General features: G+C 37.7%; 2 protein-coding genes across 6 annotated transcripts in view; one reads left to right on the forward strand and one right to left on the reverse strand.

The window, feature by feature from the left end:
• The window catches only part of FBXL7 (F-box and leucine rich repeat protein 7), a 310991-nt gene that overhangs the window by 281651 nt on the left and 6738 nt on the right, over positions 1–22602 (reverse strand). The window lies entirely within an intron of this gene.
• The window catches only part of ANKH (ANKH inorganic pyrophosphate transport regulator), a 118919-nt gene continuing 105071 nt past the window's right edge, over positions 8755–22602 (forward strand). Inside the window, exon 1 of the mRNA XM_052704054.1 lies at positions 8755–8903. The gene's annotated coding sequence lies outside the window, so the exon portion shown is untranslated. The remainder of the gene's footprint in view (positions 8904–22602) is intronic.

Consider the following 22602-nt stretch of genomic DNA (forward strand, 5'->3'; position numbering starts at 1 on the left):
CACACTCCGTTAGCTGACAAAGTTGCTCTTCTGTCTTGATGAACTGATCAATGTGAGAGCCCTGGTGAAGATCCAGTACTGATGCTGTGGCACTGTAATTAAAAATCTCAGTGAAAGTGGGTGGATTCCTAACTATATGAAAAGAGACCAGCCTCCTGCATACTTCGCTTCAGGAACTGTAGTCAGATTTGCATTTCTCCTCATTTCTCCTACATCCTCCCAAGCTGGATTCCAACCTCAGAAAACTGCATTAAATATTCCTGCTTCATTCCAGCTATCAAAACAAGCCCTGGAAAACATACAGATTCAAACTGTTTTGAATATTTTGATCCTTCCTCATTTTCTTTTGGGGAGTTTGAGTACTCCTTAAAATTGTCCTGTTCTCAGTTTACCTGAAAATTCACCTGAGCCAACAAGCCCATTCTAGCTGAACACAGCTGTTGGAGCTAGCATGGCAAGGAAGGAAGAAACAGGCCACAAGATCCACATTTCACATTTTTAACAGCACTTAAAGTCATAGTCAACACCTTGACCGGTGTTACAAGACAAGCAGAGGTAGTAGTTTAGTATGGTCAGGTTCAGACCTTATCATAACCTACCTGCAAAGACTTCATTAGCTCTCACCATTAGCATTTAGGCTGAACATAGTTGTTGAAAAGCAATGTGCATATCTAATGTAAGTAAACTCAGAGACTTCTGTTTTTGTCACAAGTAATACTGATATATTCTCCTTATTTTTTTTTTTTTTTAATCTTCTAATTTTTTTAATTTTCTAGTGTTAATTCGTACACCAGCCTTCTAACACGATTCCAAATTGACAGCATATCTGTCCAAATCATAAACTGAAGGTAAGGCCATCACATGTGGCGTTCAATGCTATTGTAACCTTCCAACAGGAAAATTTTTTACTTCTTATTGGAAATATTGGAAATGGAATCCAAAGAAAATAAAGCTAAGTAGTTAAATACTGCTTTCAGAATGAATGAATGAACAAATGAATAAATAAATAAATGAAGGACCCTTGGCCCCAGAGTTATACTTTTTAGTAAATTGTCTCAAACCAACAACACTCTCAGCTGGTGCCTGAGAGAAACCAATTTCAGAATCACTAACATCAAGCCCATAACATTTGTTATGATGTTAACATTTGACAAAAAATCAAAAACAAGATTCAGGCATATTCATGATCTCAGGGTCCCAAGAGCACTACCAGAGCTTCCTGACTCTACCTAGATTTCTCAGCAACAAGGGAAGCACAAGGCCTACAGCCGGGATTTGAAATAAGCCGCAGGTAAGGGATGTGGTAGAGGCTAGTTATGACCATTAGTTTCTATTTGTGCCTGCAGAAATCTGACACATAACACTTCCACAAAAATAGAAATGTTCTTATGCATGTAGTTTGCAATTCCCTGGAAAATTGGGAAACTTCAATCATCATCATCATCCCTTTAACAGTGCTTTTTTTACACAAGGGGTCAGTATTCAGATGATTCTAGACAGAAAGGAGTAGTACAAGGAATTGTGATTTACTGCCATGCCCTTCCTTTAGTGGAGTTCACCATTATTTTGATTAACAAGTCTCATGTCAGCAAGGCTAAACCAATTGCTTTTCCAGCTCACTTACCACTCACCTTATCAGAGCACAATCCTGCACCAGGAGAAAGAAATTGAGTTAATGGGGTGGATGGGGATTTAGGTCCCATTGATTTGCCCCATTAACTCTCAATTAGATAAATTTCAATTCAAAGATTGACAACAGTATCCTGAAATATTCACCTGTGCCTGACACACTTTCCACTATTTGCAAGCAAATTAAGAGCACAGGTAATGTAGAACAGGTATTGATGCATAGGTCATGTTAAGGCTACATAGATTTGATCAGCTGCAGATTGAACGAAGCAGCTGTTCAAGTAATGAAGTGCTCTTCAGCCTGTGCTGTGATTGCAGAACAGATCTCAAGATTCCTATACCGCTATTTAAATCAATTTATAAAAGATTTGTTTTTCTTTTCAAAATAAGTGCTGTTTGTTTGTTTGTTTTCCCAGTTCAACCAGTGCTATCAGTCTTTGTGGCTAAAGGAATTCCAATACTGAAGTCACCTTTTCTGGTGTAGAGGCTGATAAGCAGAAGTCAAAATAGACCAATAGTATCAAGTAGACAGTGATAAACAGATACTCCTGTGCTCTTGTCTGTGTGACAGTCAACTGTATTCCAGTACCAAGTGAAGAAAAACACAGGTTACCACATTTGAAATCCCAGTCTGATACACCATCATCTGTGAATCAGCTATCATAGAATCCTGTGTCTTAATCAATGCAATAAAGTTTGGCTAAATAAAACCTGTTTCTCTATGCTCAAAGATAAAAATATTAAATATCTCAAATGAATCAGAAAGACATTTATTCTACAAGAAGCTATTATATTGCACCAACCTTCTGCAATTTGTCATTCTGAGCTAGAAATCTATTGCAATTACATTGACTTTCCTTTAGGCTTCAGTGCTGATAAATGTAATTTGTGAATGTGCTAAGTACTGTTTCTGTAGATTCAAAATATCTTCCCAAATAGCAACAGGAACTGAAGAAACCATCACATAGTCAAATAAATGCAACACAAATAAGTTATTCTTTAGTATCCCAAGGAAAAGAAATGTTTTTAAAAACATCTTTCATAAGAAGTAGAGATATGCTTTCTCTAAAATTTTGTTTTATACATTTACACAGAAGCCCCAATACAGAAAAAACCATTGTTGATTCTCAATGTCAATTAAGTTGTCTTAACTGAAAAAAAAAAAAAAGATTTTCACCAAATCTTTGACTCGTTACTTGCATGTAAGCTAAGAGAAGAACACTTGCAGACTTATACTTAGGGTTTATGCACTGCCTAACTCTACTATGCCTATCACATGCAACAAAGACTGTGTATTTAGAATTTTTTATTCTTATAGGTAAAACAGCTCTTTCTAATCTGGAGGGCAGAGTTTCAACACAAAGTAGTCAACGGTGTGTACATCTGGGATTTATTATACTTTATTTACCTTTAGTGAATGACAACTTAAAAGGTTGCACTCATATGGTAAACCATTATGATGACACAGCTAGAGTTCTACCAAATATATTGCTCTGTAAGATAGGAAGAGTTATTACAAAAAGAAAATCTAAAAGTGATTAATTTAACTTTTTAATAGTGAGTAGATGTTGACCAATATTTCCAGAACATAAATATGGAGTCAAGAGACAGGTTTTAAGATAAGATATTTGTAAAGTTCTATTCTTTCATTCAAATGTAAACAATGTGCATCTAATGTGTGTAAAACAAGAATACTTGTGTGTTCTGTGGCTTCTGGCTTGAATATTTCTACATGTATTTACTTCACAGTCCAGCAGCATGACTAGAATAAAGAAAGTTTTACTTATTTTAAAATCAATTTTTAATAATTGTTGGAAGGAGTGGAGAAAGAGCTTATTGAGCAGAAAGCAGCATTGTAAGAAACTTTGTAACCATGAAAAGTTGTACTAGAGGCTTAATAAAATAAGAGCTAAGTAGGAGGTTCACTCACCTCAGACTGTTGAATAAAGATGAAAAATCAAAGGCTATTTGAAGATTATTGCTGCCATTTCCCACTCCAATCATAACATTTGCAATGAAGTGAAAAACTCTGTGGTACTTAATAAGATGAGAGAGTTTAAAAATGCAACTGTGCCTTTAGAATCATAATCAGAATAATCTTAGGCAGCATTTTCAAAACAAGAAATAGATATTAAAGTAGCTCAATGTAGAGATTACCAGTTGGGTAATCTTTGGATACTCTTGACTTCTCTCCTTTCCTGAAAATTCTCACCAAACTTAAATAGTCTGCTCCCCACTATAAAGAAGTTCCCTTCTCTCTATGCTAAGCTTGGATGGGTGCAGGACCAGAAATCCTAGAGACAGGGACAAAGGAACATGGCACAGGTTAAAGCACAGATCAAAGAAAGAGGGTATCATGAGGAACAGGATATTACTAGAAGCAGAGCTGGATCAGATAAACTCAAAATGACAATCAGTAAGACACAAGCTACCAAAAACTATGCACTGTCAATGCCAGTGCAAACTGCACAGCATTGTACAGCACTCAGAGGATCAAGAGGTGGCCCTGCACTTCAAGAGCTTTACAATGCAGGATTTTCCCTTAATTTTCCGTTCAGTTGAGGGAGTTTTGGAAACAACTCAGGTCAAGTCAGAAGGATAGAAATCACCAGGAATGAGTACTATCCTTCTAGTGCTGGTCTGATGTCAATGGAACCATATTTTCCAGGAAAGAAGTTTCAGACAGTTAATCATGGGTGATGGTGCAGGATAATAGGCGAATTACAGCACTATTTCCGGACAGCAACTTTCCAGCTTCTCATATGATGCTATAATGAGACAGTTGGCATCATTTCTAAGGTTAACCAAAGTGACAGAAGCTGGCTGTTCTGTCCCCACAAGCACAGCTGCATGATATCATAGGAGCCTTGGTAACTGCAGTTAAGAACAGAATAGAGTGAATTTATTTTCAGAGGGTAAAAGGCAATCTTATAATATTTCTTACTGACTGGCAATCTATGTTCTCAGCATGTATGCCTGCTTTTGACAATTATACTTCTGAGAATTTAACAATATAAGCAAGAAAAAACTGAAAGGTTGGAAAAACGTTATATGCTTTGCAACTCATTGCCAAGTCAGATACTAATCCAGCCGTAGAATCAACTGACAAAAAGTAAAAACCAGCAAAATTTTACAGCTAAAAAGGTGAATCATTTCATTTTAACACTTACCAGCATGGAAATAGAGATAATTTGACTCCTGCTGTGTTAAAAAATTCAGCTATTTGTGTAAGTTCTTCATTAACTTCAAGCATGTAAATTCACAAAAGAAACGCTGTGAAGCATGTAGTTGAATCAGAAACCAAACCTTAACAAATTGCTAGGATGTGGTTCTCTCCCCCAGGAGCTACTCAGCATCCCTTGGAACTCTTCTTTTTGAACTCTGCACTGCACTTTTATCTTAGTTCTCCACCAACTGTTTGTTTGCATGTTTTCATCAGTTTTCAGTTTTTGAGTTTTCTTTACTGAAAACTGTTCCCAACTGTACAACATACTAAAGGTAGATTAGAAATTGGAGTGCATGTGTATCAGTCAAACACGAATGTAATTTTAAACTCATTGTACAGCTATTGAGACACAAAGATAAACAGGCCAGCAAGAGCAAGATAAGAAAATATCACAAGGCATCTCACATAAAGCTTCAAATTCAAGTACAGAAAATCCATGAAACTGCTTGGCCTACATCTGTTTTAAAAGTGCTTTGACCTGATTCATGGAAAGCATTTCTGCACCCTCATAAGCCCAGGTTTTTCTACTTCATCTGCTCATAACTCAAATTGATGTGTCTCATCAAGAGAAACAGGAGCTTCTCCCATTCCCTCTGTGACATATTTCATCAGCAGCTCAAGTCCAGATTTGATGTCCTAGCTTAATAGAATAGAAAAGTCTCCCATTCAGTCTTCCCAGTATGCCCTTAGATATGGAAGCCCAGATATTTCTTCTCCTCCTTCCCTCTAGTTCACTGTAAAATGACAGCAATTCTGCTTTTATTTCTCCACACATACCTCCCTCATGAATTCTAAGAGGTCCTCATGACTTTTAAGAGGAAACAGGAATTATCCAAACTAAATGAAAAGTTTAGTGTTTACTTCACTGATGTCTGCAAACTGTAGAATTTGTCTTTCATAAGCTGTTTCAATTCATAATGAAGCACCTTATCTGTACCTTCTTTTTTTTAATCTGCTACATTTAAAGAATAAAATAGCAGTACAGCAAAAGGAAGTTCTAATGAATACACATCAGAAACACAACAGAAACTATTAAAAATTTAGTACATTAAAATAAGAATATCTTATCTGCACTGTTTTCATATAGCATTGCTTCCAAGGGCACCCAGGATAACAAAAGAATAATGCAAACTATGCATCTTTCCTGCATACCAGGAATTACCTTCAAAATATTCTGGAGCAAGTTACAAAATAGTCTATGATGTCCCTAAGTGCACTAATGTGCCCTAATATCTGTGACCAGCCTAGCCTGAGGTTTCTTGCTCATCCTTGAGCCTAGGAGCTCTATTCAAGTTCAGCTCTGGGCTGTCACCAAGTTAAAAGACCTGGGCTATGATAAAGGAGTACTAGTTTCTTTGACCATATCCTGTCAAAGCATTAAGTCATGCCAAGCAACAGAGCCCTTTAGCTCAGGCTCTGGGCTGCAGACTGACTTCCTGTCTTGACCTCAACCTAGCTTTATTGATATGAACCTTCTGGGCAATCACTGGACTTGATCCTAACCCTGACCTACAGACTGATTTCCTTCACTTCCACATCATCAAAGTAAGATTTTCATAATATAACAGGCCATCAGTAACTGTCTTACTCATAAAAGTGTTAAAAGACCCTGGCTTGTACAGTGTGTTAGTATGGAAAATTTAAGTGAGGGACAAAAATCTGAAAACTCGTTTAATCCTAAAATAAGAGAAAGGACATTTAAATTGAGAGCCATAAGACTTCCTATATATATATGTATATACAGAGAGAGAGAGAGAGACAGAGAGTTTGGAATGCCTACTTGTTTAGGTAGTTCATAGTGGGCCCTGTTAGACAAATATAGATAAGTGCTTCTCAACTCTTGCATGAGTTTTTGTGAAATGCAATTTCAAAACAAAGGCTTTAAGAAACAAGCTTCTTTCCAGATGAAGGATGAGAACGTAAACCTATTCACAACATACTTGAGCTACTCTGCAAGACACTGAACATTAATTAGTAAAAATACAGCTATGTGAAGCTAATCCACATAACAAATGATTGATGTTAAAGTAAAGCTACTTCAGTATTTTAAAGCAGTAGATTTTTTTACAACTTCTTTTTAGATCAACAATATTTTTACACTCAGATTGTGAACTTAATTACTTACTTAATTGTTATTTTGTACAATATTTTCATGCACTAATTTAGAGTTTATTTCACAATATGATGAAGTCACAGACCTGTTTTCCACAAGGAGACTATGATGACTGGTTTATGCAATGGCACTGACCACAGCAGAAAGAATCGTGGGATATAGAGGACAGAAGGCCAACATAACAACCAATTAGTTAAATACTGCATGAAAAACAGGGGTAGTGAAGAGCCTGCAGAGTGACAGAAACAAGGCTCTGTTTACCGATGAAGGAGAGAGTCATCTTCTATTTATGTGTAATCTGTCAAGTGGGAAATGTTTGATTTGGGAAAGAACCAACAGTAGTAGAAAATATAACAACACTGAACAGTGTCAAATTGCCTTTTAGACCTAGAATAAACTTTGAATAATAGTTCTTCCACAAAAATATCTGAAAACAAAGGACCATATATCCCTTAACATCAAAACACCAATGTTTTGTTCGTCACAGCACAAGAGGGACTTAAATAAATAAATCAACTGCAAGAGGAATATCTTTAGGGCACACTTTTAAATTTGATTTGTTCTTGCTATATACCTGGGGCTCTAATTCACACTTTTTTTTTTTTAATTTTTGACAGTTTCTTCCTCCTTCTGGTCTTCTACTAATTAATTGGTTTTGTTTTGTGGCTTTTTTTTTTTTTTTTTTTTTTTAAATTAAATTCTACTCCTGGGGCAGTATGAGAAATATCCTTCTGTGTTCTTGGTTTGACTCTACCATTTTCTAGATTTCAAATAGAGACAAGTATTTTCTAGCACTATAAGGCAAATGGCAGTGCTATACAGCTAATAAGTTAGCCAGCTTCTCTCGTTTAACCTTCTTTCCTTGGTTGAAAAAAAAAAAAAAAAAAGCCACCTCTTCCATATTGGATCTTTCCTCAATCTGCAGGCATTAGCACTTAGATAAAAAAAATTCTATAATTTCTAAGAAACACAGTCTTCCTGATTTAACTAGAAAAAGCAAACTGTTCCTTTTTGAAAATCCTACCCAGCATTTTTCAGCAAGATTTGCAGTTTGCTGGAATAGGACAGCAGTGACAGGGATGAAAGGAGTGCACCTTTCATAATCTAGTCAAAATACAAGATGTTGTACTAGTCACAATCTACACAGCCAAAGCACCCTACTTAACTGTAAAACTCCTATTTTCCCAACAATTTTGTCTGTGCTGTGTTCAGTGAACTAATAATTCTACTTGTTCCCTAGAAATAAGACTGATGAGCAGTCAGAAGATGCAGTTGCAAGGAAAATCATACTGAGATTGAGTGGCTTTGCTTCAGGCAACTGAATACTGTGCTGGAAAAGTCAATGAGGTGCCCATCTCTGGCACAGTCCCCGTAGGATTTGGGACATTCATTCAATCTAGTAATGTATAAATTCCATGTATTCACAGGAGATTCTTGAGCTTTATCTTTAGAATGTTCAAAGCACAAATAGAAATGAAGTTGCAGTGGTGGAGCCATACTTTGAATATATCAAACAATAGTGCTCTTTCATACTCAGCTTATCAGCATCTCAAGGTACTACAGATTGCCTAACAACTTCAATTTAGTTTATGTTTTGATCATCACCATCAAAGTTAGAGCACTTTATACAGGGATGCATGAGAATTAATGTTCACAGAGGGCACACTGTTTAAAGTACACAACAGAAGCATAAAGATTCTTCCAGCAGGTGTGGTACAGAGCTGTAAATGATGTGCAGCATTATAAACAGAGTGGAAATGAAGAACCTCAGGCAGCTGCATGTTCAACTAGTGATCACTGGGAGATGTCACCCCTCTGTGACAGCTTCTCACTCAGGCCACACAGAAGGGTTGGGGAAAGGAAATTGCACAGTCTGGCAGTACACCAAGATATCTTTCAAGATGCTATCTGGCCATTGAAGAACACCTTGCCTCAGTAAGAAGTGGGTTTTTTTTGGTGGGTGGTGGTTTTTTGGGGGGAGGCACTTGCTGGCATGCTGCTATGTGAAGTGTTTTACGATGGACATTATGTATATTTTCATCACTGACTCAGACACAATCGTCTCTAGTCATTTTGGTATCTTAGCAGTCTTGGGAACTTGATCCTCAGTCTTGACTCAGAATGAAAAATAGGATGTGGTGATCTAATTAAAGACTGCATTTGTGTGCATAATCAAGGAATTAAATTAGAAATGCAGACAAGAATGGAAAAAGCTGTCTGAACAGTCCCCACACCTTTGTTCCTATCCCACTGACTTCATTACCTGCAACATTTCAAACTCCATGTGCTCTCAGACACAAAAATAAAAAACAAAATCAAAAAAGCCATAGTGAACAGAGGAACTGAAGGTTACAAATAATAGATTCTCCAGGATGTTTTCACTGTACCACCTCAAAGGGTCAAGACTGACTTCTCTTACTGATAAATACTGCCATTAATATACGGGGTTTAATTTGATTGAAGATACATCTTCAGACAGTTTTAAACTATCATCTCATGCCATTCAAAATTTTTCTATCAGTGCCTGCCCCAGGTTGGGACTGCCAAAGGAGCAGTACCCTGCCATTTCTGTTCATAACTGGCTTACCACAGAGCCACTCCTCAGTACAGCAGAGGGAAGCCAATCACTGCAATACAGTAAGTATCTTCCAAAGGAATGAAAGTCTGGGCCAGAAAAGCTAACAGGTGGGAATTTGATCTAGTGCAGCTCCAGACTCAATCATGTGGGAAAAGGAGAAGTTCCCACTTTCAAGGAAGCAGTTTTCTCCTGGTAGGTGTCTCCAGCTTTAAGGACTCTGAGGTTGCTGATAAAACCTGATCACCTGGTTAAAAGCCAAACATTCACCTCACCTAGGTGTAACTGCAAGAAAAAAACCTGTTCCCAGATAGTGAACAGATAGTCACTGCCTGTGATTTGATGCACATCATTTAGATAGAGTTTATAAAAATTCTTTCAGACAGTTGCAAATGTAACACAACAAAACTCTCAAAGCAAAAAAAAAAAAAAAAATCATTACATATTTCTAAAGCACAAAGAGCCCAGTATATTACACTTCCACAAACTTTGTGAGAGTAGTCTTAAAATTTTCCCTTCATACAGGAGATTCCAGTCCCACAGATTTACCACCACTGTTTGAACAGAAGCCCCAATCTTAGTCAGCATGAGTTGTTTGGTTATGTTCAGACGAATAAGTCTAACAGAATAACATGCTCTTTTGTAGACTCTAGTAACACTACTACAAATAAACATGGATTTTACATGTTTTATGCAAGGACATGTTTTCTTCCTGATTCATTAGATAGTAAAATAAAATAAAGCTCCAGAAGTAAGTAGCATTTTCTGTATTTATTATTATTATTATTACTATATGAAATATACCTCACTAACTGCTTTGTTATAGTAGTCATTTCTGCAGTGAATAAACCAAAGAATTCAATCTTTGTTACTTATATTAAAAAGAACTATCAGGCTGATAAATTTTAAGCCTGAAGTCCTCTGCTTATAAGCCACAGAAATTATTCTGATCTTTGAGGTATATTAGCTAAGTGCTTCAAGTCAGCAGTGAACAATCTATAGTATCTACTCTTCCTGCCCTGTAAATAAACACAATTCCACTGCAGGATGATATAAACAAAACATGCAGTTGAGGTCTCAAGCTGCACTGTACCATATAACTAATGCTCTGATAGGGACTAATCAGCCAACCATAGAACAGAAAGAAACTGCAGAACTACATAAATAATTGTGAGCTGTTTTTGAGAGCAAACCATAAATCATGGTACAGTTCACTCTTCAGCCTTTCTGGTACACCAGGTGAATTGTTGGTTTTACATGTAAGCTATCTGTCCAATTGCAAGGAAACCAAGAGCAGCAGCTCATTTGATGTGCATTTCCAAACATTATTTCTCTTATAAATCAGCCTAGAACCAACCACACTGCAAAATTACTTGTTAAGACAGTTATTTTGTGAAATTCTGTACCCATGGGTACTCTGCTGTCCAAAAATCTCCACAGCAATGTTTCTGGATAATGTCTGCAGGGCACTCAGCACATTGTTTCCTACATCTGTTATAACATGAGCCTTTCAATTTGTTCAAGTCTGTTTTCTTGCAGAGACACTTATGATTTGTTATTGTTAAAACAACTGAGGTTTTAAAGGCAGGAAAAGCCCTTATGGAAAGAGGTCTCTGAAAAGTGACCAAACCAAAGCCACCAAAAATAAGACTAGGCTGTTTGCAAAACAAAAGATCTTGAGCTGTCTCAGTCCATTCCCTGTGTTGCAGCTATGCTTCTGACGGTACAAACTTCTCTTGGCACTTAATCACACAGGGGAAAAAAACCAAGCCAACCCTAGGTCAGCAGTTGAACACCCAGTCTCAATATCGTTCATACAGTACACTAGAAAACTTTAAAATAATAAGGTTTTCATCCCATTGTATTCCTCTTCAAAGCAAATATATGTGGAAGACAAGGAATAGAATCTGGACTGTACAAACATTCACTGACTTCAATGACTGATTTATATTAGCCTTAATGCAGGAAATCATGTGTTCAGCTCACATTCTACCAATGTCCTTAGGGGATCAGAATACTGAGCTGGCAGTTCAAGATTTAGTGAAGGTTCATATTGTTGCAGTTTCTTTCAAACAGTTAACAGCAACCATTATAGGAAAATTTCTCTTTGCTCAGTAGTCACTGGTTAAAGTCTTATCAGAAAACTGAGCAAATGGCACACATGAAGATAATTGTTAGGAAATTCAGAGGGACATCTCAAAGAAGCTCTGAACACAAGACATATCACTGTTGCCTTTCACTCTTACATCAAAACCACATAAAGCAACAATTATAGGGAAACCATGATAAAAAGAAAATGAAGAGAACTTGAACTTTTCTGTGAAGCATCCCACACAGGATATTTACTTAGCCAGTTGATTACTATGGAGAGAGAATTCCAGACATGTAGGTCTTAACTAGGAAAGCCCTTCCTTGCCTTACATACCCACCATATCCACTTTGTGTTACTCTTAAGAAAGTGTCAGGATAAAAAATAAGAATCATGGGTGAAAAATTTGACATGAAGATAGCCTCCTTGGCCTATGCAGGCATCTTGATGGACTGTCTTGAGAGTAAATGTGCACCACGCAATTTTCCTTGAATAGAAGGAAATGCCAGTAATTTACACAGTGATCTAGTGACCACTGAATTTTGCTGCCTCTGATAAATGGAGATGTGTCTACAACACTGACCCTCTTGGACAGGTTTACTTGTAAAGTTTTTGACATTAGGTATATGACTGTACAATAGGAACTATTAAGAATTCAATATTTACCTAGCAGATCCTATCAGATATACTTCCCTTATTTCTTATTCTAAACATTGGGAACTACTAAAGTAGTGGCATGTAAAAATACATCTTGATATCCATTTCCTACATGTATCAGTTTTGACTATGACTCTAAGGTGCTCTGTGCAGATACTCTATGCCTGTCATATCAGGCTTTCTCCATTGTGTTCCATATAGATAGTCCCTTTGAACACACAAAAATTAATTAACGTAATGATTATAAATAAAAATAACATAATACTATACTATATACTATATACTATAAGAAGGAAAAGAACAAACTCCTTAACAGGGCCTGTTGTAATAGGACAAGACTAAATGGTTTCCATATAAAGGAGAGGAGATTTAGATTTGGGAATGGTTTTAAATTGAGACAGGGGAGGTTTAGGTTAGATATTAGGAGGGAGTTTTTCACACAGAGGGTGGAGCACACTGGAACAGGTTGCCCAAGGAGGCTGTGGATGCCCCATCCCTGGAGGCATTCAAGGTCAGGCTGGATGTGGCTCTGGGCAGCCCGGTCTGGTGGTTGATGACCCTGCACATAGCAGGGGAGTTGAAACTAGATGATTACTGTGGTCCTTTTCAACCCTGGTCATTCTATGTTTCCATGATTCCATGATTCTATGATTCTATAAGAAATTTTTTACAACAGTGGCAAGAAGGCACTGGAACAGATTGCCCAGAGAGGCGGTGGATGCCCCAACCCTGGAGTCATTCAAGGTCAGACTGGATGGGTCTCTGAGCAACCTTGTTTAGCTGTGGATGTCCATGTTCATTTCAAGGGAGTTGGACTAGATTACCTTCAAAGGTCCCCTCCATCTCAAACAATTCTCTGATTCTATGCTTTGTTGCTCCATACTGAACATAAGTGTCTTGTGCACATAATGGTCTATTATTTTTGGGGTAAGATGCTAATATTTCTAGCAAATGTTCAAGTAATATGACTTTCAAGTGAATAAAGAGACGATATTTGCACTTCATCATAAGTCAGGAAGGATGACTCCACTTCCTGATTGCTAAATTTACTGTAAATCTCAAAAACTGACTTTGAAAAAGAAGTTCCAGAAGCCTAGGCCTTCCCGAAAATTTATCACAATGGAAAAACAAAGTAGTTTACCCTTCTTCCATGCCTACACCACAAAGGAAAATAATATTTTACCTTCTGATCACAGGACTCCACCAGCTGCTCCTGCTACTTTATTGTTCAGGCCTGGTTAGGTTGCCTTGCTGTTTCTCGTTTTTTCTCTCAGGGAAAATTCATCACTTAAAAAATAAACCAACCCCACAAAAAAACCTTTTACTGATTTTCAGACAACACACATGCTTAGACTAACAGCAAATTTAGACCATGATTATATTTCAAAAAGCTGAAGAAAAACCCTTTGCAGATGCCAAGCTCAACCAAGACTACTCTGTTCCACCAGCACTCTGGTTATGCACCTTAGACAATTATTTTTCTATTACTATTGCAAGTTATGGAGATGCTGGTTATGTAGCATGCATCCACTGGAAACAAAGAGATGATAATCTCCCAAACTTGCAAGCATGGATAGCATTACAAAGTGTTTTTAATTGGGAAGGGGAAAAAAAACAACTTGAGTATGTATCAAAAAGAAAAAAACATACTTCCTTATTTTGAAAATAACCAATCTAAAATACATGCTTTGTTTTTTCAGCTTAAATATGCCAAAACACTAAAAAGTCAGTCTTTGGGAACTGCTCGTTGTAGCCAATGTGGGGCAGAAAGTAAAGTACCATATTCAGAAATGTAATCTGTCACAAGATTTCTATAATTATATATATCTTGTCATAGACATATTAATCCAGACTGTCCCCAGTTACACGGGTAAAGCTAGTGAAATCCACCCATCAGTTCTGGCTAAGTGAACAACTAATTACAGGCCTATGTTGTTGAGTGACAGATCTGCAAAGGAAGTTTTTATTAAAAAAAACTAGGGGAGAAATAAGTACCCCACAGAGAAAGCATTCACTTTACCTGCAAGATGTTGACTTAGTATTTCAGTGCTGAACATTAATGGGACACGTAGATAACTGCCATAAGTGAAGAAATTGACCTGCTAGGATCTAAAAGCATTTATTTGTTTATTTTTTACTGATTGTACAAAATTTGCAGTTCGTATTGGAGGAGCCCAATTATGACCACATCACTACAGTTACATCACTGCTTAGGAAAAGACAGGAGAATATAGCTGTATTGCATTTTGAAAGCTACTGGTACAGAATCTAAGCTTGTCATCACAGTAGCAACAGTCATCTATATTTTAATCCCTGTCTGTCTGTTTTCTCCCTAAAGAATGTAGGTAAGCAACAACATAAGGACTTCCTGTGTTTTAAAATTAGTATTTGCACAGTCTCATGGAAATGTAATGATGGGTTTTTGCTTCTGGTAATTGTGGGTTATGCTATCACAGCAGTTTTGCAAGGGAGGAAGGAGGTGGGGGGTAAATGGGGAGGATGTGGCTACCCCATTAAAAAAGAAAGCAGTGGGAAGTTGTCCACTTGATTGAGACTGCTTCCCAGAAGCTGTGACAAACTACTGAGATCCACTGTAGATCTACACTGAGTCTATTTCACTCACGGAATTGGCAGGTATGCCATACCTTCCCCTTCTCCCCCCAATGAATTTTACTGCCGTGACATCCTGACAACTTGTCATTTAAAAACAGAAATAAAAAGCAAGTACAGATTTAGACTGTAGGTATAATGACCCGCTAGAAATGGAAAGGTGTGACTACTACTTCAATAGGATGGCTAGACTCCCTAGATAATCATCAGAGTGAAGTATGAGTATCAGTCAGAAAGATGACTCAGTCCTTCTCAGTCATATCTTGGAAATACCTATCCATTTCCACTGTCTATGGAGAAGGGTGGAAAATCTTCCATCTTCAGAAAGGCCTCTCAGTTCAGTGGAAGGAAGCTGATGTACCACATTGACAGAACAACCAGGAACTCTCCAGACTCTCTTCTCAATCACTTCTAAACATGTATGCCAGTGATATATAAGAAATTTTGGTACACATGCTTCCTGGAACAGTATTGGTTCAAAAAACACCTTAATGATGAAGTTTTCTGACCAGATTATCTGAAGGTTTCTGAAAGAGCTAAGGGCTCAATTTTCAGACTCCTACTACTATATTATCAAGGAATTTTGTTGGCTAGGTATTTCCTGACACTGAAAAAAATAAAATGAAGTTAAAACATAGAAAACCACCCCAAATCTGTTATTTAACATTAACTGCATCAATGTGATGTTATTTTGTCAAGGGTTTATTGGGTTTGCAAGCAATATTACATAGTCTTTGTTGGCAGTCTCCATGACATCCAGATTTCACAACTATAAAATGGCACAACTGATTTTACCTGCTCATAAAAGCACAACACAATTCATCAATTCAGTTGTTGATGATAATTAATATAAGCTACTTTTCAGATATCTAAAGAAAATGAACTAATTATCCTGCCCAAGTACCATAACTTGCACAGAAAAAAATGGAACTATGTTTTTATTTTAATTTACTGAGATATAAATAATTTACACTGTAATCCTTACAATGCTTTGTAAGCAATACAATTGTTTTTGCAATTGCTGTCACGCGTTTGCTGTCTTTTACACTGCTGTTGACTTTTTCAGTGAACCCTGTCCCCAGTCAGTATCTAGGGTAGAAAGTGAAAAAAACACCCTGCTTCTATTGTGAGAATTTTCCTATACACTTTATTTGCTTCATTTCTTACGATGTCAGGATCCTTGTCTGTAGGAGGATAGCTCAAAATGTTGTGAATATGCAGGTGTTTGTCTTGAACCAGTTTGGCAGTTATGAAATAAATGGTCTCTGTGTTGTTTTTGTTAGAGATGGTATCAAGTAGGTAGAATCCTTATTCGCAGATTATGAGATAAGATGTAAGGCATGTTTCACCAATTGTTTTGAAGAACAGTTTTTGACCATACCATCACAAATGATATATATGGCAGCAATGCTCAGTCTTGTGGTAATCACAGTTCAAGCACAGTTCATAGGTTTCTTTGCGTGCATGGCATCACTGCAAGGGTGAGAGACATCTTCAAATGAAGATAGATGATAGACCCCTGAAATGTGCCAGAATGGTCAAAATTTCCAAAAGCTTTTAATCATTTATATTGTTGGCCACAACCAGGGAAGCAAAATCCAATATAACCTTCATATTTATTTTCCAGAAGTCTGTTTTCATGCGTACATGATATTCAGTAAGTGATGTTTTTTTCTGAGCACTTTTCACTGTTGGCAGGTTGTCATCGTGGGGATGAATAGTAAAACAAAAAGTAACTAATTAACTTTGACAGCACATTTATTTGATAAAGTATCATCTTGCAAAGCTCAGAATCAGTTACAGACACCTGCTGCCAGACTGAAGAAAAGGAATCATCGTTAATCTGCTTAACTGCACGGCTTGTCTAACTCCCATATGCCTTCTGATGCAGGCTCGTGGGATTCCAGCAGCTTTATCCCTGTGAACAAAGCAGGCAGACAACAAATCTCTGTTTTCTTCTTAGATAAAACAGAAAACCAGCATACAGATTTGTAAGAACTGTTTCTGCTGAGAGTGTGGAAGTGTAAAGAGGATAGATTAATAGGCATCTGTAAAAGATTAAAAATAAGCATTGCATATAAATCTCTATTCTATCAATTAATTCTCATGAAACATATCCAGTGACTAGCCAATCTCAGATAATTTAACTTTGATAAATCTGTGTCAGGGGGATACTCCTTTGTTAGAGCCTTTCCTGGAGGGCTGGCTCCCTGGGCTCAGGGCCAGAGCAGCTGTATGCTGTCTCCTTCGTCCTGTGTCTGGGGACAGTGGTGAGGTTGACCTCTGCCCACGCGGCCACATTCGAGCTTAGCCTCTGTCCTGCAGTGCCCACCTGAGCTACAGCTTCTGCCATGTTGTAGGCCATGACCCATCTGTACCTGGCCATAGCCCCCACTCAGATGGGTCCAGCCTCAAGCCCAAGTCATGGCCTGTACTCAGCCCAGCTGAAGGGGCAGGGAGGCTGGGGCTGCCCTGGTGCCCCCAGTGCCTTGCTCCTGGTGAGGACAGGCAGGCAGGACCCATCACTACCCATCCCACCAGGGGAGCCCTTTGGTGCCCTGATACCCAATGGAAAGAAATCAACATTCATAATTTTCTAATGCTAATGAACACATTACATTTTACTCTGCAAATGCATATTAATATTTTCACTTATTCTGCAATGTGAAGCAAATAAATGACTCTCTATGGAAGCTATGGAAGCTATGTTGCAGCAGATTTTTACTGAGTGAGAATAAGGCGCCTGCATGCAGAGACAGAGAAGAAACAGGGCTCGGCAGCCCAAGCAGATGCTGTGCATTGACCAGCCAGTGTCATCAGCAACAGCCCAGGAACCATTTAACACTATGTGGTTACAGAGCAAGTCTCCAAATTATCATTATGTGTAATAGTGCTTAAGCAATTTTCAGTCAGAAGCCTGAATGGCTGCACATAATAAACAAACTAAGCTTATTTCTTTTTAGATTCCTCAAGTATCTTTTCCTAAGTGGGAAACCTCTTAGAGATGTTTTAGAAATCAACAGCAAAAAAGTAGTTGCAAACCTCGGTTTTACCAATCGTCTATTAACCAACACTTTTGGAGGCAACTTTTGTAACCATGAAGGATCCAGAAACTGGAGAGGACCCTCTCTTGGGGAGCACCTTAGTTCCTATCCACTGGACACCACTACCTTTAGACAAAAGGCATTGCCTGCTTCACCTCAACAGCTGGCCAAAAAATGCAATGCAAAAATGTGTTTTGCAAAAAAATGCAGCAAACACGACAGTAGTTACAAAAACATTTAATCTATACTATTACTGGAGTCCCAGAGGCACCAGGAGGAATCCAGTTCAATACATGTGTCATAATCAATATAAAATATCTGTGGTGTTTTTTTTTCCAATCCTGTTCTCCAAATGTGTCTAAATGTGCATGAAGAATAACGAAATGTTAGGAAGAAATATCAAGACTCATTCACTTATTTGTTATATGACTAGAACTGTCAGACCTACTATAAAATGTACAAAAAAATTTAGTCAGATTTCACATGGAGCTTTAACAATGATTCTTTCATGAAATCTGGTGTCCCTGGCTGACCTAACCATTTCTGCACTGACATTCGGCAGAAGAGGAAATCCCATTAGATGTAGTGGTTTAGTATATGTTAGTAAGTATCTTTGTATTTAAAACAAAACCAAAAATTTACAGTCAGTTAATGGAGAACTGAGTATTAGCTTGATTCACTCTTGAAAATATTCCTTTTTAAAATAAATAAATAAATAAATAAATGAAATCCCACTTGATAGAATGAAAGAATAAAGATCAGTTTCTGAAGAATGACTTTGGCTGGTAAGGGGGACTGGACTTTCAAAAGTAAAAACTCAGACTCTTCTCAACTCTATCTCTCCAGGGCAATAATACACCAACATCTCCAGTGACCTAAGTGATAATGTGAACACGAGGATTTCAGGATTAATCATTTAAAAACTTATACACATTATCTATCTTCAGAAGGCAAATTCTGAAATGAAGTAGCAAGTCTGTCTCAGAATTGCCTATGTCACAAAAAAAACCAAGGCTTCATAATTTCCTCACAATAAGCAGTCTCTTCTGAATCACATCTCAGCAGCCAGAGTCCAAAAATAGATTCTGGACATCTGACCACTATGAGCAACAGATCAGCCCCAGATTTAACATTGCAAATAACTGCTTCTCATCAATCTAGCACAAAGCTACCAGAGGAATATTTCTGTCACATTAGGGTTATCAAACGCAGTAAGGATCTGCTGTTTCACAGTGTGGAGCATTTCCTTGGCCAGTTTAGTTCCTATTTTCATGCTTAGGAGAAATGCTGAAAGCCTGGAAAATCTATGTTAAACTGCTACAGGAGGAACACTCACTCTGTTCACCCTGACTCCCATTGATGATGCCATAGAACTGATCAGCAGCAGGGCCCTAACAGCACAGAGCAGTCTAAAAGAAATGCACTTTCTTCACCCAGTCATCTTAATTAATACACACAAGGAAGTGATTGTAGCATGATGACTATTAAGTGAATAATTAAAATGTCGCATACGGATAAAAAAGGATTTTTCTATGCTAAAATATATAAAATCGGTACAGAAACAAAGATACCCCCCAGTGGAAACAAGCAGCCATTGCCAGCCTGTTGGTGACAGGTCTTAATTTGTCACAGTCTTACTAACAGCACTTGCTCTCATGCAGCAAAGGCAATTACTTTTTGCAGAAATTAATCACTTTACATTCTGGAGCTATATAAATAATTAAGATTCAACTAAACTTGTCAAAGTACATAACACAGTACTCCAAAACATTAAAGGCTGTGCTTTATTCACATAGTTTCAGTTCAGTGCACATAACAGAGCCTTGTCACTTTACCCAATGGATATGTGAGCCCCCAGAGCTGTAAGATCACATGACAAGGATTGGGGGTGGCAAATTAACTCACTGCATTTATAACATCTTTCACTACCAAAGCTCAAAGTTAAAAGAATTTGCCTATAGAGTCGGCGTGCTGTGAATCAAACAATACTTAAACGTAACAGGGAGATTAATCTTCAGGCAAATGGTATTGATCCTTACACTGTATTCCCAGTGATTCATCTGAGCCAATCAATGACCATAGTTTCTTTTTGTATGTGCTTTTGTATATCATAATAGGCCTTAGTGAAATGTCTACATTTGTCTACATTAGTAAGTCTTATGAATCCATTCTGCTTTTATAGAAATATAACTTGAAAGATAATAATTTGATATAAAATATCTGATAAAAATAAAGATTTTTTTTCGCTATTCTATTTCATAGACCAATATGCAGGCTGAAGGCATAGTTGTTACAGGTCATAGTGAGCATGAATAAGTGTTTCCTAAACACATAAGGCAGTCTCCCACTCTGCCAGTCCATCCGTTTGTCCTTGCCTGACACTTTTTAAATCATATGATCATCTTCAACTAATTTTTAACAGAGGAATAAAAACCAGTAAACCTTTCAAGTTCTCTAAGGATTAGCAGCTAGGTATTTGGGGAACATAAGAGCATCTGATAAACCAAATTGTATCTTATAGGCATTTAAGAATATTGAATAGCTTTCTGTTTGCAAGAAAACCAACTGGGAAAAAATTAACTTGGAAAAAACTGAAAAAAATAACAGCATACTTCAGAGCAGACTGGCAAAAGACCTGACCTAGCCTGCCTTCTTCCACAGTTAGTAGCTAGAAAGATATTTCCCATCCTGGTGGACCAGAGTGATGAAGAATTAGACTCTGCAGATTTCAGCTAGAAGGGGGGTAACCCTGTTACTTTTGATGAATGTTTGGTTTTGACAACCCCAATATCTGCTCAGTCAGAGTGGTACAGTTCAGCACAATTCAATCACTAAAGTGCTGTTCGTGGTGCCCAAGTTGTCTGCTACTACTGGTTTATTAGTCATTCCTGCTAACTACATCACTACTGGCTGTTGCTTATAGCAACAACCATAGTGCCATGCAGCTGTTTAGTGGAGAGTCTGATAGAAGGTATCAGCCTCACATGATCCGCATTTAAAATATGGAATCTTTTTCTGTCCTTCAACTAACAAGGATAAAGATAGAAAGAAAAAGAAAGGATAAAGACCTTTCCATGGCCACTCACAACAAAATTCTACCAGTTCAAGAAATTCACATCTTTTTCTCTCTGCAGGGACCTCAAGGATCATCAAGCTCCAACCCCCCTGCTGCAGGCAGGGCTGCCAACCTACATATCTAGTACTAAACCAGGTTGCTCAGAGCCCCATCCAACTTGGCCTTTAACATCTCCAGTGAACACCTCCAAGTCATTACCCATCACCAAAATGAGCCTCCCTCACTGCAGATTTTTTCCTATGGCTTTGAACGGTGTCCTGCTTTTGGCTAGGATGGAGTTAATTTTCTTACTAGTTTCTGGCATGGTTATGCTTTTTGGATTTAGATTGAGAATAATGTTGATAACACAACAATGCTTTGTTTGTTGCTGAGCAGTGCATACGCTAAGGATACAAATCTCCAAGAGAATCATAGGCTCATACACTCATATCCATCAGGACCCCCAAGTTCTCTGCAGGGCTGCTCTCACCGAGTTCTTCTCCCATCTTGCACTCATATCTGAGATTGCCTTAACCTAAGTCCAACACCTTGCATTTGACCTTGTTAAACCTCATTAGACTCTCCTGTACCCCCTTTTTGAGCATGCCTAGGTCCCTCTGGATGGCATTCTTTCCTTCTATCATGTCAACTGCACCACTCTGCTTGGTGTCATCAGCAAAGTTGTTGAGGGTCCCAATGTGTATGTCATTGATAAGAATGCTGGGGGAATCTAAGAGAATCCAGCAGAACCTAAGGTACTTTGTACCCACACGCAAATGATGAGCAACACTTGGCCTAGTCTTCCCTGTCCCTCCATAATGCTGCTTTTAAACTACAGAAAAGAATGACAGCCAAAAGTGCTGAGAGAAGGGATAATGCCAGTAGTTGTGTTATTAAGCATAGTTATATCTACATGTTTTTAACAAGCTTACAGGGCCTCTTGTACTGGATTTGAAAGAAAGTGCAATAAGTACGGGAAATTTTTAAAATCTCAAATTTATTTTTATTTTGAAATGCATTTGATCAAAATTACAGAATTTATCAGGGACATCTTCTACTGAAATCTGTCAACTACTAGACAGTGCCAGTAACGAGTGGTTATGCAAACTGAATTCTCTTTCATCAGTCATCACAGCTTCCTTTCACAGAGGACCTGACCATCCTGACTCTTTTGCGTATCTACAAATAGCATACTAAAGAGGAATTTTTATATTAGCTGAAGTTGAATTGCTTTTGGATTTTTATCATTTACACATTCACCTTTATCTACAACTACATTTGTTTGAATAGGACATATTGATTTGTCTCCCTGATCAGAGAAAAAAAAATGAACAGACATCGTTTAACTACCCAGTATCTACCCTCCCTTTATTTGAGGAGGAGGTGAACACCCTGCAAGGACAGAAGAGAGATGGCCAAGGGTCAATCCATTTTTCAGTAGTAAGCATTTTGAAAAGTAATATAAGATACTAAGTAGACTGTAAGAGCAGCTTGCATTCTTCTATCAGTGACATATACTTCTATTTTATTTTCTCAAAGAATCCAAAATAACCAGGCTTTGGAGGAGACACTTCAAGTTTTCAGATGAAACTGGCTTTTGTTGT

The sequence above is a fragment of the Tympanuchus pallidicinctus genome, unplaced genomic scaffold, assembly GCF_026119805.1.
Source record: "Tympanuchus pallidicinctus isolate F22 unplaced genomic scaffold, pur_lepc_1.0 scaffold5, whole genome shotgun sequence".
NCBI lineage: Eukaryota > Metazoa > Chordata > Aves > Galliformes > Phasianidae > Tympanuchus > Tympanuchus pallidicinctus.